At 40.6% G+C, this 18,009-nt stretch overlaps 1 protein-coding gene across 3 annotated transcripts in view; it reads left to right on the forward strand.

Annotated features, from left to right (window-relative positions):
- Positions 1–18,009, forward strand: part of LOC124151396 (histone demethylase UTY-like) — a 138,570-nt gene that overhangs the window by 41,368 nt on the left and 79,193 nt on the right. Inside the window, exon 1 of one of the 3 annotated variants that reach the window (XM_048391416.1) lies at positions 6,545–6,765. The exons of the other annotated variants lie outside the window; for them this stretch is intronic. The gene's annotated coding sequence lies outside the window, so the exon portion shown is untranslated. Of the gene's footprint in view, positions 1–6,544; positions 6,766–18,009 lie in introns of those variants that run through there. 3 annotated transcript variants of the gene reach the window in all.

Below are 18,009 nucleotides of genomic sequence, written 5' to 3' on the forward strand. Positions count from 1 at the left end.
CTTCAGATTGTAAGGTTTTGAGGAAAATGTTGAGGGAGGAAGTTTGTTTTGCATTGCAGCATATTCAAAATGGCTGTGAATCTATATATTTCTGCCCTTGTGAAAACCTCATGAAAATGTTACCAAAAATCACACTTGTGAATAAATCATGAACTTTGTTGACATATCATGAAATACCCAATGAAAATGTTGGTTTACAGGTTTTGTTTTTTTAAAATTACATGACGTATTAAGATAGGAAGATCATGATATTTTCATGGCGTTTGTAAAAACTTTTATAGAGCATGAATTAATGTAGCATTCACACTCGGGAATTAAGCTGGCAGTTGAATTTCTTTTCTTTTTTGGGGGGTGGGGGATATTTTGTTAAAAAGATGTTTCTTTTCTTTTTTGGGGGGTGGGGGATATTTTGTTAAAAATATGTTTCTTTTCTATTTTGGGGGGTGGGGGATATTTTGTTAAAAAGATGTTTCTTTTCTTTTTTGGGGGGTGGGGGATATTTTGTTAAAAATATGTTTCTTTAAACTTATTGTCTTAATTGTAGAGAAACATTTTGTTTTAACGTTGATTTCAATGCAATATTGTAAAATTAGGCATTAAAACTCTTTTTCTTTATTGTTCTGATCAGTGAAACAAGTATCTTGTATGTTAAAAATCACATTGGTTAGTATGTCATTACATTATTCCCATTTGGGTATTTTCTCTAATTTTTGTTGCAGACTTGGCTCCAAATATCGGCCGGCCTTCATGGAGGCCAATAATGGACATTTCATGAACCAATAATATTCACATAAATTTTCTTCATCCAGGGGAATAAACTGTCTTAGTAAGCCGCTCACAGCCACATATAAGACTGCAGTTGTGCACAGTCGGCAGAAATAGGAGTAGTGATGCTTTCTATTTTGGTCCAATAGCTGGGCAACATTCTTGCATCATCAATATATTTACCACTGCAAGAGTAAGTTCCCTCTTTCTGTTTACGTCTTGATATGTTCACAACCATGACAACACTGCCTTGGCCTGGGGGACAAACACCTCGGCCTGTAACATTGCTGTATGCTGGGGTGAATGAGTTGGGTTAACATTGCTCTGAACAGTATTCCTGTTATGTCATGGTGTGTCAGCTTAATGTGGGAGGAAAGCCTGAAGTGATGCAGATCTCGGAAGTTTACCACTTCGGTGAAACCCACGAGCATGGGTATGGTGCTGACAAACCTTGAAAAATAATCGGGCTGAACAATCACAGGTTTCTGGCATACCCAAGGGATTATACACAGTGAATTGGGCACCTTGTACAGAGAAAACCTGGCTTCTACTGGCTTGTCCATTGTTTTCTTTTTGAATAGATAAATCTCACTCACTCAAATAATTGTGGGTTGTCTATTTTCATTGATAATAAAGAATTCAAAACTCAGTGTTTCAAAATATTTCAATACTTTTTAATGGCAATTGCAGCTGCACTCACTCACTCACTCACTCACTCACACCTTCCCTCACATCTCTCTCTCTCTCTCTTGCACACACACACGCATGCATGCACACAAATAGTTATGTAAATATTCTATAATTTTAAGGCAGAAATAACCTCACAAAATGTCAGATGTCAGTTGTGTGTAGTAGTTGCAATGCCCAAACTCAGTCTGCATCCTGTCCCATTAATACCACAAGGCAACACAAATGTGGAAAGACATGTTGAAACTTTGTCAAAATGACACATGCTTCAAGTTTACATTTAGAAACAAAGGCCATATTTCACCATTCAGAAGTCTGTGCCGAGATTTGTGTGTTATTGCCTGTGGTGAACTTGCAAAGAAGTTGATTAAAATAACATTATTGCCCAGTTTACCATATGGCTATTGAAGCAGGATAGATCTGCAAACTGAGCAGCAGGGGGGGATGTCTGGGTGTGGTGAGGAGGCGGTACCAGTTGTTTGTGGCATCAACGAGAGTGTAATAATTGTGGAATGACAAAAACGTCCCTATGCATGGAAGCTGTCCGATAAATGCATTGAGGGGGAATACTTCCATCTGATTATCTACTTGAGAGTTACAAAATGAAAAACATGGCTGACGGATATTTTGGTTTTACTTTTCTTGTTCCTTTGTTAGCGTTTATCTTTGTTTGACAATTTTGTTCATGATGACATGAAAACTGTATGTGATGATGGACATGAGAAACAAGTGATGATGATGGATGATGATAAATGATGATGATGATGATGATGATTGTGATAAATGATGATGATGATGATGATTGTGATAAATGATGATGATAAATGATGATGATAAATGATGATGATGATCATTGATGATAATGATGATGATAAATGATGATTATGATCATTGATGATGATCGATGATGATGATCGATGATGATGATCGATGATGATAACGGTGATCATGACGATGATAATAACGATGAGGATGATGAGGATGATGACGATGATAATAACGTTGATGATGATGATGATGATGATGATGATGATGATAAATGATGATGATGATGATGATAAATGATAATGATGATAAATGATGATGATGATGATGATAAATGATAATGATGATAAATGATGATGATGATCATTGATGATGATGATAAATGATGATGATGATCATTGATGATGATGATAGATGATGATAATGATGATGATGATAACGATGATGATGAGGATGATGACGATGATAATAACGATGATGAGGATGATGATAAATGATGATTGATGATGAGGATGATGATGATCTGATATTGCAGTTCTTGGAGAAATTGAACAATGATGACTATTTCATTACACCTTTCCATAGTACGAGGGAGGGATGTCTTGTAAGTCGAAAGTTAAACATGGTCATTGGCCATTTTCCTTGTGTGCTTTATCCTCCCATCAGTTAAGATGCTATCTTCCTGCTAAAGAGTTTGCTGAGAGGTTTCACAAAGAGACCCCATACAATGGAGTAATTGAACACTTGTACATTGTTCCGCTGGGGGTAGTTTCCTCCTGAAATGAAATGGGCTTTTATTCGGGACAAGTTGGTGGAAGGGAAGCTGCAGGTAGGATTTCAATGTGACGTCAGGTTTTGCCAATTTTCAGTTGTGTGTCGATGGGACCGAGTTGCTCGGCTGTGAGGTAATCCGTGGATATAGGGTGTTTATTTTTGGCTGGGACTTCTGTGAGACGACTTGGTGGCTTATTTTGGTTGCCCCTGTTGTCAAGGTATGTTTTGTAAACAAGACCGTGTTGTTAGCAACACATGGCGAATGGTGAATCTTTGTTTTGATCTGTAAACTTTTGTTTTTGTGTGTGGGTGTTGACTTGTGTTGAAGAATGTTGTTCTTGAAGCAGAGTGTGCTTGTTTCTCACACTGGTTTGGGGACTTGTGATTAATGGTGACCAATATGGTTGCACTGGCTGCTTAAACGGTTGACCTCTAGGGTGAACAAACCAACAGCCTTGACCTGGTTTAGTGATCCTAAACATTGTATCCCTACAGCATGGAGTGATGCTCATGATATTGACCATCAGTTTGTTTTGTACAGGGGAACCAGACCAGGCTGAAATGTGTGTCATCATGAGTGGTGCTCATGCTATTGACCATCTGTTTGTCTTGTACAGGGGGACCAGACTACCGACTTGGAGCAATTAGGTTTGTCAGCACCATACCCGTGCTCGTGGGTTTCACCGAAGTGGTAAATGTCTGAGACCTGCATCACTTTGGACTTTCCTCCCACATTAAGCTGACATGTCGTGATATAACTGGAATACTGTTACAAGTGGCGTTAAACCAAACTCACTCACTCACTCACTCACTCATCATGCTGTTGACCAAGCATGTGTCATTGTCCCCATCATGGGACTGAGGAATATATGTTCAGTAACATCTGTCATGTGTATCTAGATCTCAATCCATTATGCAGCGATAGTAACTAACAGTTTTAGTCCACTAGTCCTTATAATGAAAAGGGGTGGTCGGGTAGCCTCGTGGGTAAGCGTGCGCTCGTCACGCCAAAGACCCAGGTTTCGATTCCCGACATGGGTACAATGTGTGAAGCCCATTTTTGGTGTCCCCAGCCATGATATTGCTGGAATATTGCTAAAAGCAGCACAAAACCATACTCACTCACTCACTCACCTTATAATGAAAACATTTTGCAAAACCCCTAAAAAGGGTATATTTTTACTAGTCCTTTACTGAGGATACCTTTACTACTGGGCAATTTGACAAGGACGAGTGCCAATTTCTAACACTGTTTATGATATCTTAAACATCACTACAGCTATAAACTGATATTTTGTGTTTATTTCTCTCAAGAACTTGCAATCATCGATCTCATTACCCGCCACAAAACTTTCGAGCTGTTATGTTTAAATGATCTTGCCAAGCAAAATTTCAGGTCAATTTTTCAACCAAATTGGTTGCCATTTTAGGTCTGGTTTAGTCCATGAACAGAAGGCTTCTATCAAATTACAGCAGATTTAAAATAGTTTCAGGCATAAACATATGCAGTCGTTTTTCCTGAAATATTAAAAAGGTATTAAAAATGTTGGTAATTGACAGAAACATCACCAGTGTGATGATGAAAGGTGTTGTAGCGGGGTTTATGAAATCCTCAAAGGGAACCGATTACGCGATGAACTCCTGCCGAGCAGGTTATCTTCCGAACAAGTTGCAGATGATTAAACCCCAAATGTTAATTTCATTCTCCAATTATTTATATCATTTGGCCATAGCTCAGCACATACTCCAGATATGCTCTTCTCTGCAGACTGAGTAACACTTGACTTTCAGAGACAGCATGTGTGTATATCCATGAGTAACCTTGAATCTGCCGACTCAGCATACCTGGCATTCCCAGGCTTAACACAGCTGAGGTTTAGCAGTCGGGATTTCAACTGTACACCTGTCAGGCCCCACCCCTTTGTCTGGCGACCGGAGTCAATAAAAGCAGCGACAGGTCCCTCGGGGCATTGTAAAGGCCTACCTGTCCCCCTAGAGTTTTTTTTGTATAGCTTGTCCCTGTAGGGAATCATTGAAGGGTCGTAACACATCCGGAGAATTCATTGTAAGGGTAGGAGACTGGTATTGTTAGGGTCCAGAGGCTTCGGGGGTCCCTCTAATAAGCCAAGCCTGTCACTGTCACTGTTAATATTGTGTTTACAGACAGTAGACAATTTCCGTTGAGGTTTCATAAGGGTTTGATAGCATCCCAGCTTCGGATGAGGTGAATTTTATTGAGGAGTTCAAAGGAAGGAGTAGTCTTGTCAGATTAGGCTCTGGAATCACAGGTGCTTCAGACAATACATCTATTGTGACTCTGAAAATGTTTTCTGAAGTTTTTAGATTGAGATTTTTTTTCCTTTTTATGAAAAATTGGGGCCTTGAAAAAATAAGGTTTTCATTCTGAAATTTGATTTTTACTCAGTGTGACACCATCTCCAATAGGAAACTGGGTGGGGTGGGGTGGGGCGCGGTGGGGTCTTCTAGTGGTTTGTTTGTCCTTATGAGTACAGGTACAATTTCTGAAAACCATTTCTGGTGTTCTCCACCATGGGGTGCTCACTCACTCACTCACTCACTCACCTCACTCACTCACTCACTCACTCACTCACTCACTCACTCACTCACTCACTCACATGGGGTGCTCACTCACTCACTCACTCACTCACTCACTCACTCACTCACCCAAAACCCACCCACCCACCCACCCACTCAATCACTCACTCAGAAACTTCTTTAACTCAGGATCAAGGATGCCATTTGTTGTGGTAACTTCTTGTTGTGGTCTAAAGAAAAAGAGAAATGGTTGCATGTTGTGGTTAAAGTTAAAGGGTTAATTCTATGTGTTTCTCGTTCTATGGGCTCAATACGGTTATGTCTTTATGTGGCTCTATCTATAAGTATAACTTTCATGTACAGACTTGAGGCTGGCCTTCATCTAGTGTCAAACTATGTGGATATTGGCTTTTTAGGATGTTTATTACAAATAAACAGATCTTGTGTTGAAGGAAACTTGACTGGATTTGTTGGGGTTTCTCTGTTTTGAATATAAATATTTGATCAAACACAATCACAGAAATACAGATGTGTATTATCTTGGTAAGATTATTTTCTTTAAAATATGTTGTTTATTGTGTATTGTTTACAATTAAACACTTCAGTTTCATTAAGCTTTAGTGGAATCGTGTATAATTGACAGTTTAGGCTTTTAAGCCAGTGTTTATCTAGCTGTCATGTATGTGTTTGAGATTAATCTCACTATGTACATGTTTAGATATATGATACTATCCCTATTCATAAATTATCATGCTTGGCCTATAAAGCAAGCCAAACAGATGTACCATTTTTGATCCATTGGCTGGGTTGCTCTGTCGCCTTATAGAGAGGCAGTCATGTAGAACTGCTTACAAACGTTACAGTTTCGTTTTAACGCAGCCGATATTGACAGCTGAGAGAGGATGCAAATCCAATGACATGAAATGTTTGTGAACGTAAGTGTGACCTAGTATAAATATGCCACCACAGAGCTGCAGCAGCTGTGTTATAGCGAGGGTTGTCGGTAGCAAGTGGAATAAATGTGGGTATTGATCCCAAAAGGTCGGGCTTGATATGGTGGGTCAGCTGAGTTTGTAGGGGAAGGCTGGTCGGAAGAGTTTGCCCTGGTGTGGGTAGCAGGGACGGACAGACGGAGGGAAAGAATAGGAGGGTGGATGAGGAAAGAAGGAAGGAGGGATGAAAGGAATTTGAGGAGAAATACCACGCATAGCGAGCAAGGTAGGATGCTTAGTCAAGTGAAAACAAAGCAGCTTTATGCACGAATTTTCCATGTCGATTTCCATGTTGGTGGCCAGGTCATATTGTCAATCATGTGTCGATCTTTGTCGTTAATTACATGCGTTGAGGAAGCATGGAGTGTTTGGTGTGTATTCTTTTGTTTAGGTGACTACGTGCGTGACTGCACGTTCCCGATCAATGCAAAACGTGGACTGTTTATACGGGAGCATGCAAATAAGGGAGATTATCGCTCTGGCCTTTGTGAATGACTTGCAGCCGTCAGAGTCGTCAGGGAAAAATGAGGAAATTCAGTTCATAGCAACGGCTTTTTCATTGGGGAATGCTCACCAGAGCTCTGATACGGATTGGAATGTCTTCCTTGTGGCGAAGGAAATGTTTCTGTTGGTCTTCCCAGTTCAATACACAAATTAGTCCTGTATTACCTCCCTTTCCAGTTGAAATTCCTTCTGTGTAAAAGGCTATTTTTAGCCTGATTGACTTGTAGTGATAAGTATATATGTCTAGGCTTGTAAGAGATTTCCCAGCCCGATGATCTTGTAGGCCGACTGTGTCATTCAGTGTAACGGTATCAGAGTTGGTAGACGCAGTTGGGATTTTCATAACAATCATCACTCAGGTTTTATAATAATCAGTGGGTTTCATGTTGTGCAATTTGTTTTCGTCCTGTTTTGTAATATTTGCATACTATTTATTGTGTATATACGAGTAGATATCCCAAAATAGACCCAAGATTTCTGCCGACTCAAAATTGATTCTGTTTTGAATGGCATGAAGCAATAGTTTCTTTTGCGAAAGAATGCTTGTGAATTTAGCCTGAACAGGCTTTGTTTGATGTAAGTGTGTGTTTATTGACAAAGGCTACTCCTGTCCAGTTATGTATAATTATTAACTTCGTGACAATAAAGGCTATTGCTGCACCAAATGTCCATTGCTGCTCCATAACTGCGAATGATCTGCAAAATTTTGTGTAATTTCAGTCAACAGCCTCAGATATTTTTGTTGTGTGTGTGTTTATGAAAGATTAGTCTCCTTTATTTCACTAGTCTTCAGAGTTTGTAGCTAGTCCTTGAACGAGACAAAAATGTTTACTTCTTTCAGTTCGAGTTTTTGTAACAAAATTGAAGCATTAAGCACTAGCTGACTTAGATTATAGCCCGCAAATACTACTAGTCAATGACGACCACCATTATGAGATTCTTACTTGTCGTGTTGGGCTGATTATCAAAAACTACCCCAAACCAGGGGTAGAAACTAACCGTTTTAGTCCACTAGTCCTTAAAAACGGCAATTTTCTACTTGTCCTTATGATACCTTTACTATTGGGCAGTTTGGCAAGGACTGTAGGACTAGTGCCAGTTTCTGACGCTGCAAACATTTGTAACAATTTCTTTTGTTTGATGGGCGTTGAGGATGTATCCTACTGAAATGCTGACTTAACAAAGACAAACCTTGGTTGATAAGGGAAACAAGCTGGGTTTGAATGTACACCACCTGCAGCCAGCTGTGTGATACGACACAGTCCATGGAAGTATTAAGCATGTTATGCTTTGCAGCACTTGACATACGGGGAAGGCAAAAACAGCGGGGAAGGCAAAAACAGCACCCTGGCTCCATGTTTACTCTTGATCCAGGATCTGATTACAGACAACTGACTTTCCTCATCTGGCTTGACTATCAAGGAATAACAAAGAGACACCTCCTTACTTCCTTTTTCCTTTTAAAAAAAAAATTGTCATGTATTGTCATGGTGATAGTTAAGGCCACATAATGAAACTAAATGTATTTGGCAAAAGGTAGAGACATTTGTTTGGTCCAGGATCCCAAGGCTGCTGACTTCAAATCATTGTAGAAGTTTTTGCGGCTTCTGTTTTTGCGATAAAAAACTATCCCAGTTTCTTTCATGTCAGCTTAAATGGATTGAATTTAAACCATTTAAGAATTGATTTGACTAAATTCAGATGTTCAAATTTTAAAATAGCTTTAGAAACTGGCAGATATAGTAAAACAGACCGTTCACTCAGATTCTGTAACTATTGTAGTAATAAGGGAGGTTATGTCATTGAGGATGAATTCCATGTACTCTTTAATTGTAATTTATATTCTGCCCTAAGACAAAAATACCTTGTTAATCTTCCTATGCCTACTCATTACAGTAATTCTCATGTAATAAATATTCTTAGTAACTATAATGAGCAAACATTATTTCTAGTTTGTAAATTCTTATATTATGCTCACAAAATAATTAATGATAAATTCTGTGCCCTGTAAATGTCATGCTCACATGTCTGTATTTTGGGCCATTGGCCTTTTACTGAATAAACTTGTCTGTCTGTCTGTCTGAATGGATTGAGAAACTACAAAAACTAGAACCCTGTTGGTGGGCCGCCTGTTCTAAGGAAGTGATGTTCATGGGCAATGAGGGTTACGGGTGGCCCAGTCGTCTAAGGCGCCGCGATTCGCTGTGCAGAGTTGCGTCCCTTGGGCAAGCCAGAAACCTATGATTGTGGGTTCGAATCCCGGTTCGCCCCGATTATGTTTCTAGGTTTGTCAGCACCATACCTGTGCTCGTGGGTTTCACCGAAGTGGTATACGTCTGAGACCTGCATCACTTCGGGCTTTCCTCCTACATTAAGCTGACACGCCGTGATATGACTGGAATACTGTTAAAAGCGGTGTTAAACCCAACTCACTCACTCACTCACTCATGGGCAATGAGGTGATGTGTTGTCACTGATGTTCAAGGGAAACTACACGTCTTGTGTATAAGTGTTCATAGAGAGTTAATATTTCATGCCTCATTCAGGCTTTGTCATAACCTTGCACTTATTGCTCTCTGTGTTTTGATTTGAGTTTTGAAACTTGATGAAGTATGCTGAAAGTGTCAGAGTGAATTTTATGCCTGAGGTTTGAAATCTAAGAAAGGCTTAAGTTTTGATCTTTATCTACTTAAAGTTGATAGCTGAGCTTGCTTTACGGTTGCTTTTACTTGCTTCACATTGGAACAGGAGATATTATTGAAACTAATTAAAGTGTTTTGTCTGAAACTGCAGCTGTAACCTCATAGCACGGTATCAGGGTTTGTCCACTGCATGGGGGGCACGTGTGGCCCAGTCGTCTAAGGCGATGCGATTCCCTGTGCAGAGTTGTGTCCCTTGGGGATGCCAGAAATCTATGATTGTGGGTTAGCCCGATTATGTTTCTAGATTTGTCAGCACCATACCTGTGCTTGAGGGTTTCACCGAAGTGGTACACCTCTGAGACCTGCATCAATTCGGGCTTTCCTCCCACATAAAGCTGACACGCCGTGATATAACTGGAATAATGTTAAAAGCAGCGTTAAACCCAACCCAACCCTTACTCACTCACTCACTCACTCACTCACTCACTCACTCACTCACTCACTCACTCACTCACTCACTCACTCACTCACTCACTCACTCACTCCGTACTTGTAGGTTTCACCCATGTGGTAAACTGGAATAGTGTTAAACTCACTCACTCATTTTACACACATTTACACAACCTCACACTAAATTATTAATGCCTGCTCCTTTCGAGAGATGTATGAGTAATAGAGATACTTCTGAGACTATTGTTAAGGATTTCCTTCATAATCAGCAAACAATCAATCGGAATGAATAAAGCTGAATGTGACGTCATTGGTCAATTCAAAACTTACAACAAACTCTTTAATATTAACAGAGGTTGTCTAGGAAAGACGCCAGTGTTGGGATTATTCATAAAGTATGCAACAAGTGCAATTATTTTCTTCGAACATCAATATTTTGACACTGACTTCGCGGCCAGGCGTCACAATGGCATGAAATTCTATGAACAATCACGGCATTAATGTTTGGATATTGTAGCCACAACTGGTTTGATGGTTTGGCAAACACTGATTAAATCAACTTTTAACTGTAAGTGCTGCTTCTTAATTAAGGAAATTTAGTCTTGGTTATCAAGAAGGCCATTTCCGGATGACAAGCTTTTCTGGCAATATGTTCATCTATGAATAATTAATGTAAGTGAGATTTTATCATGCCAAGATGGAGGCTGTTGTACCTGATGTTATCTTCTCGGTACAAGTGTGGCCTCATGGCTGAAAGCTGGGTCTTTGATAAGCAACTGTTTCTTTTCGCTGAGTTTATCGTTTTTGAAAAAAAGCATTACTTGCGTGTTTTGATACACAATTATGAGAAACTTTGGACTTTTGATCATTAATGTCAAGTCTTGCATTGATTCTGAGCTGGACTGAGTGAGGCATGTAATCTTTGTTCAACATGGGCGTTCAGCTAAGATCTGAGCTTATCTGATAAACCAGTACTTGGTTAATATGGGATGTGTGGGCTGGAGGTATAAGTGGCACTTAATCCTTTGGACCACCTCTCTGGTCTAGTGAATAGAGCGTCTACCGGGAATACGGAAGGTTCAAACCCAGCCGTGTCATTCCAAAAGACGTTAAAAGATGGAACTTGTTCTTACCCTGCCTGGTGCTCTGCAATAAGGGGATAAAACAAGGACTGGTCGTTTCAGAGTCAGTATACTTTGTCCAAGAGGGGTAGCCATGTTAAAACTGTGGTGTGGTATCTCAGTGGGCTAGCACTATTAAACCAGCAATAGTCCTGGCTTGGACAAGCAGCCACTTAAACCTACATACATGATGAAATAGGTAATCTTGAACATGTTGAATGCAATGTTAAACCTCATTTCTCATCACCTCACTTTATCCCTTGATCCCGAATAGAGATATGATACACTGGATGATCAAGAATCGGCCTGTTTAGGCATCATACATAAGTTTCTGTAGCAGAAATAGAAAGAAAATTGTGATAACGTGAATTTTGTTTCGTTGGTCTGTTTGCTCTTTTTGGTTTGGTTGTAGAACCAGAAAGATTCCACTGATAAATGGAAACATTTTGGTTGGTTGGTTGGTTTGTTGTTTAACTCCACTCAGCAATATTCCAGCTATATGACGGTGGTCAGTAAATAATCGAGTCTGGACCAGACAATCCAGTGATCGATATCATGAGCATCGATCCACGCAATTGGGATTGATGACATGCATCAACCAAGTCAGAGAGCCTGACCACCCGTTAGTCACCTTTTACGACAAGCATAGTCACCTTTCATGAAAAGCAATAAATAAATGGAAACAAAGAACACCGGCAACAAACTGAATATTAATGTTCAAAGCACAGTATTGTCTTCTGCCACTGCAACATCTGATGAATAGAACAGCTTGATCCATTGAATGGTTGTTGGGATTCTGGTAAGCATTGGTCTCCAGCAACCTATGCTTGTGGTAATGGTTGGTCAGGCTTGGTGACTTGGTTGATGTCAGGTCAGGCTTGGTGACTTGGTTGATGTCAGGTCAGGCTTGGTGACTTGGTTGATGTCAGGTCAGGCTTGGTGACTTGGTTGATGTCAGGTCAGGCTTGGTGGCTTGGTTGATGTCAGGTCAGGCTTGGTGGCTTGGTTGATGTCAGGTCAGGCTTGGTGACTTGGTTGATGTCAGGTCAGGCTTGGTGACTTGGTTGATGTCAAGTCATTGAATCCCAATGGTGTGAATCGATACCCATGCTTCGTATCTCCATTCTATAGTCCAGACACATATATACAGACAGTCGCCATATCCAGCATTAGAAATTGGCACTAGTCCTATAGTCCTTGCCAAACTGGCCAATAGTTAAGGTATCCCAAGGACTAGTAGAAATTGGCCATTATTAAGGGTTTTGCTATATGTTATCATTATAAGGACTAGTGGACCAACACAGTTAGTTTCTAACCCTGCATATCACTGAAATATTGCAAAGTACAGTGTCAAGAAACAGACAAACAAATATATCAGTGGGAGTCTATTAGGTTCATTTGAAACCAATTTACACATAATCACTAATACATATAATCAACTACATGAAACTATGTCAATGGATGCAAAATAAAAAACAACAACCTGGAGTTCAGCTGCACCCTCAGGATACCTTCAAGAGTGTGAGTCAGTGAGTTGGATTTAACGCCGCTTTTAACAGTATTCCAATGCCAGAAACCTATGATTGTGGGTTCGAATCCTGGTTCGCCCCAATTATGTTTCTGGGTTTGTCAGCACCATACCTGTGCTCGTGGGTTTCACCGAAGTGGTAAACGTGTGATACCTGCATCACTTCGGGCTTTCCTCCCACATTAATTTGTCACGCCGTGATATAACTGGAATACTGTTAAAAGTGGCGTTAAACCAAACTCACTCACTCACTCACTCACTCACTCACTCACTCTCCCTTGCTCACACTTTTTCACGTCTCACTTTCTCTCACTCACATTCCGCCTCCCTCACTCCTTCTCTCGTTCTCTCTACCCCATCCTCACCCCTGACGGAGTCCTCTAAGGAGAAGGGGGCCACCGGTGGCCCAGTCGTCACAATTGGCTGTGTAGAAATTGATCCTTTGGGCATGACAGAAACCAATGACGTGGGTTCGAATCCTGGTTCACCTCAATTATGTTTCTAGATTTGTCAGCACCATACCCATGCTCGTGGGTTTCACCGAAGTGGTAAACATCCGAGAACTTCATCACTTCGGGTTTTCCTCCCACATTAAACTGACACGCCATGGTATGAATGGAATACTGTGAAAAATGTTGTTAAACCCAACTGACACACACAAAGGAAAGATGTAGGAGTAAGTTGTGATTGGATCCATCAAACCCACACACTTACTCATTTACTGGCTAACTAACAAACACACTGCGGTTGCTGTCGTGTTTTCTCCCGCTTGCCTCCACGTCACGGAGAGACATGCTGCTACACGACAACCACAACAACGGTCCACCGACTGCCAGGCATATTCACGATTCCTGGCAATGTCAGCCAAATATGGTCACAATTAATCTTTATGTAACAGACATGTACGTAATGCCTGGGCAGAGCCTGCTGTACACCAGGAAAATCAATGATTGCTGCAATAATGCATTCAGCTGAAACTTGAGATGTTACACGGATACTTCATCATTAGGTAGTGCGCTCATCGTTTGTCGATAGTATGCTACATGGGGAATTCTGATCATCTCATACCTTGTATGTACGACTCGTACCAGAGTCTCAGACTGATGGTTGTAGTTATTGAAGAGAAATGTTTCTTGATATTACAGAAGATCCTTTATGGAGGTTATGTGAAGCTGATCGTTCTGATGCTGTCATCTTTGTGCTGCTGCAACAGTGGGATAAGACATCACTTATTCACATGCCCACTCTCGACCACTTTCTTTCTCTCCATCTCACAAGCCGCTCTCTCAATCACTCACAGCTAGGGTGTATGGATACAAGCCCATTAAGCTACTTTTGAATTTATTGATGTTCTGTGCTGAGTAGTCTGGAAAGTAGTGGAGTGCTGGAAGGTTACATCATTAGAGTTAGCACAGCCAAGTTGGCCTGATATTAAGTCTGAATCCTCCATTTCTTAACTTGCCTGATATTAAGCCTGAATCCTCCATTTCTTAACTTGCCTGATATTAAGTCTGAATCCTCCATTTCTTAACTTGCCTGATATTACGTCTGAATCCTCCATTTCTTAACTTGCCTGATATTAAGACTGAATCCTCCATTTCTTAACTTGCCTGATATTAAGCCTGAATCCTCTATTTCGTAACTTGCCTGATATTACGTCTGAATCCTCCATTTCTTAACTTGCCTGATATTAAGCCTGAATCCTCCATTTCTTAACTTGCCTGATATTAAGCCTGAATCCTCCATTTCTTAACTTACCTGATATTAAGCCTGAATCCTCCATTTCTTAATTTGCCTGATATTAAGTCTGAATCCTCCATTTCTTAATTTGCCTGATATTAAGACTGAATCCTCCATTTCTTAATTTGCCTGATATTAAGCCTGAATCCTCCATTTCTTAATTTGCCTGATATTAAGTCTGAATCCTCCATTTCTTAACTTGCCTGATATTAAGCCTGAATCCTCCATTTCTTATCTTGCCTGATATTAAGCCTGAATCCTCCATTTCTTAACTTGCCTGATATAAGGTCTGAATCCTCCATTTCTTAACTTGCCTAATATTAAGCCTGAATCCTCCATTTCTTAATTTGCCTGATATTAAGCCTGAATCCTCCATTTCTTAATTTGCCTAATAATAAGTCTAAATCCTCCATTTCTTAATTTGCCTAATATTAAGCCTGAATCCTCCATTGCTTAACTTACCTGGTATTAAGACTGAATCCTCCATTTCGTAATTTGCCTAATATTAAGCCCGAATCGTCCGTTTCTTTATTACAATGCTAGTTACCTGTTGGTGTCTTATTGGGTTTGTTTGCTTCAAAGATCCTTGAATATCATGGTTTTATCGTACCTGTGTGAATTAATATTCCTTCAGAAGAGTGTTCAAAATTGAATGTGAAATTTCAACTTCAAAGTGACCATTTTGTGTGGGAGGAAAATATGAGTCTGATCTAGTCCGTATGCAGCATGTTTGCCTGAAGGGGTCAGACAAATTCTGTATTGAGACGGCTTCTTTGATGTCCCCAAGGTTGAGGGGGTGGTTCCAGGCTTCGCGTGTTCAGGTGAAACCAGGCAAAATACTTAACCTTTCACCTGGAGGTCATGGGAGGTCAGCAGGAAGTGGTTAAACAATGAGAAACAATGTTGACAACAATCCCTCAATCCTCAATCCTCAATTGTATGACTGGTCTCCTCCTTTGAGTGCCCCCGCCACCCCCCCTCGGCTGTTTACAGTTGGTGTATGGAACAGTACTCTCTGTAGCCTATATCCAGACTTATAGGATAAAAGAAATAAAGGATGGTCTGAATAAATATTTTCTGATTTCATCCATTGTGGAATTCATTTCTTGTAAAATGTGGTATTTTATCACGTTTGTGAAGTCATAAATAATTATCTTTGTTGGAAAGGAAATGTCTTTTCTATTTTTTTCCATTTTAAAATACTTGTAACTCCCATACTTCAACATGGACTTTCGCTTATCATAGCGTAAAGATCACTACTGGAACAGGGTCCTGGGCCCACTTGCACAAAGCGATCTTAGCGCTAAGATGATCGTAACTCCCATACTTTAACATAGGCTTACAATAGTCGTAGCGCTAAGATCGCTTTGTGCAAGTGGGTCCTGCACAGAACATTACAATGTAAGCCTATGTTAAAGTATGGGAGTTACGATCATCTTAGCGCTAAGATCGCTTCGTGCAAGTGGGCCCTGGTCTTTAGGTGTACAATGTGTTACATGGCTGATTGTGTGACCAGTGAAGATCCGGGTAGAGAAAAGGTCTTCAGCATCCCATGCTTGCTGTAACAGGCGACTATGCTTGCTGTAACAGGTGACTAACGACTTGCTGAGTTGGTTAATGTGTGTCATCGTATCCCAATTGCGCCGATTGATGCTCATGACATCAATTACTGGATTGTCTGGTCCAGACTTGATTATATACAGACCGCCGTCATATAGCTGGACTATTGCTGAGTTCGGAATTTAACAGCAAACAAACAAACTGTTGACACTTCCAGCTACTGGTGGGGCGGCCGGGTAGCCTAATGGTTAAAGCATTAGCTTCTCACGCTGAAGACCAGGGTTCGATTCCTGACATGGGTACAATGGGTGTCCCGCGCCGTGATATTGCTGGAATATTGCTAAAAGCGGTGTTAAACCATACTCACTCACTCACTCACTCCAGCCACTTGTTGGTCTACTCTAGTCGCATACCACTGTGGTGTAGTATTGCTGACAACTACAGCCTTTGCCCAGAACGTTTGAGTCTACTAGCCTGAACATGCCTCTAAACATCATTTTCATTTTCAATTTTGTGTTATGGACACTTACTTTGTCAGTTGACTAGACTGAACAAACCTTTACTAGACTCTGGCTTCGGACTAGTGACTCAAGTTGCAACTTCACATCACAAATTTTCTTTAAATCTGGTTACCACGAATCGATCAAAATTTCTTTTTGATTTGTCCACAAAGTTGTTGATGTGATGGCTTTAATGATAGTCCAGTGACAGCGATGACGTCAACTTTCAATCGGATTTGTAGACAAAACATGTTCTTGAAAAACAGCCAATGTGTGGCAGGTGGCTCGTCTAAATTACAGCGTCTGTTGGGCAACCTTTCCTTTCAATGAACAACATGTTGACTGCAGTTTCAGACCAGCTTCTTGTCAATTGCCCATCTTAAGTTTCATACAGACATGATCCGAATAAACTTCTAACATTTCAATATCTTCGGGACAAACCATTTGATATTCCTGTGGGGGGGGGGGGACTTGGATTCTGTATGGTTGGTTGGTTGGTTTGTTGTTTTACGCCACACTCAGCAATATTCCAGCTATATGACGGCGGTCTGTAAATAATCGCGTCTGGACCAGACAATCCAGTGATTGACAACATGAGCATCGATCCGCGCAATTGGGATACAATGACATGTATCAACCAAGTCAGTGAGCATGACCACCCGATCCCGTTAGTCGTCTCTTACGACAAGCATAGTCACCTTTTACGGCAAGCATGGGTTGCTGAAGACCTATTCTACCCCGGAATTCTGTATGGAGACTTGGTGGTGGACAGTTTATTTTTTTACCAACAGTCTGAAGCATAATTTTTTTTTCAAGCAGTGTCTGGGACAATGTATTCTTTTCGACAAAATCACAGCCCTCCCCCCCAAAATCTAATGGTTATTTCTATATATCATGACAGGCCCATCCCTAATATTCTCTATGTAGAAGATAAATGTGCTCATTTCATATACCTGACTTGTTGCTCTATGATTGCTTAATGAAGAATAACATTATAACAATGGTGATACCTTTATTCACATTTCCATGTGTCTTGCAGAAGTGTCACAGGCCAATCCTATGGTTGCAGAACAAGTATTGATTATTTGGTGTAATCTCCTCTGTCTAAACTCCCAGTGAGACATTTGGGTCACATAAATTTACCAGGCAGCTCAGGGCTATTGGTTGGGGAGTGAACTGGGTTTCTCAGCCACCGAACATGACTCCTGGATAAACTAGGCCCTGCCTTAGTTGTTTCCGCTAAGGCTTTCTCGGGTAGATGGTATCCCTATTGTGTTGTGCATGTCTACCTATAAGTAATCCTTGGGAGACAGAATAAATCCCTGTCTCTGTTACTACCCCTGAGTTTTTTCTGTAGTATTGATCCTGATACTAATTCGAGTCTGTCTGCTTGGATTCTCTTTTAGTAGAAAAGGTCCATGTACC

This window comes from Haliotis rufescens, unplaced genomic scaffold, assembly GCF_023055435.1.
Source record: "Haliotis rufescens isolate VD_foot unplaced genomic scaffold, xgHalRufe1.0.p SCAF_9, whole genome shotgun sequence".
Lineage (NCBI taxonomy): Eukaryota > Metazoa > Mollusca > Gastropoda > Lepetellida > Haliotidae > Haliotis > Haliotis rufescens.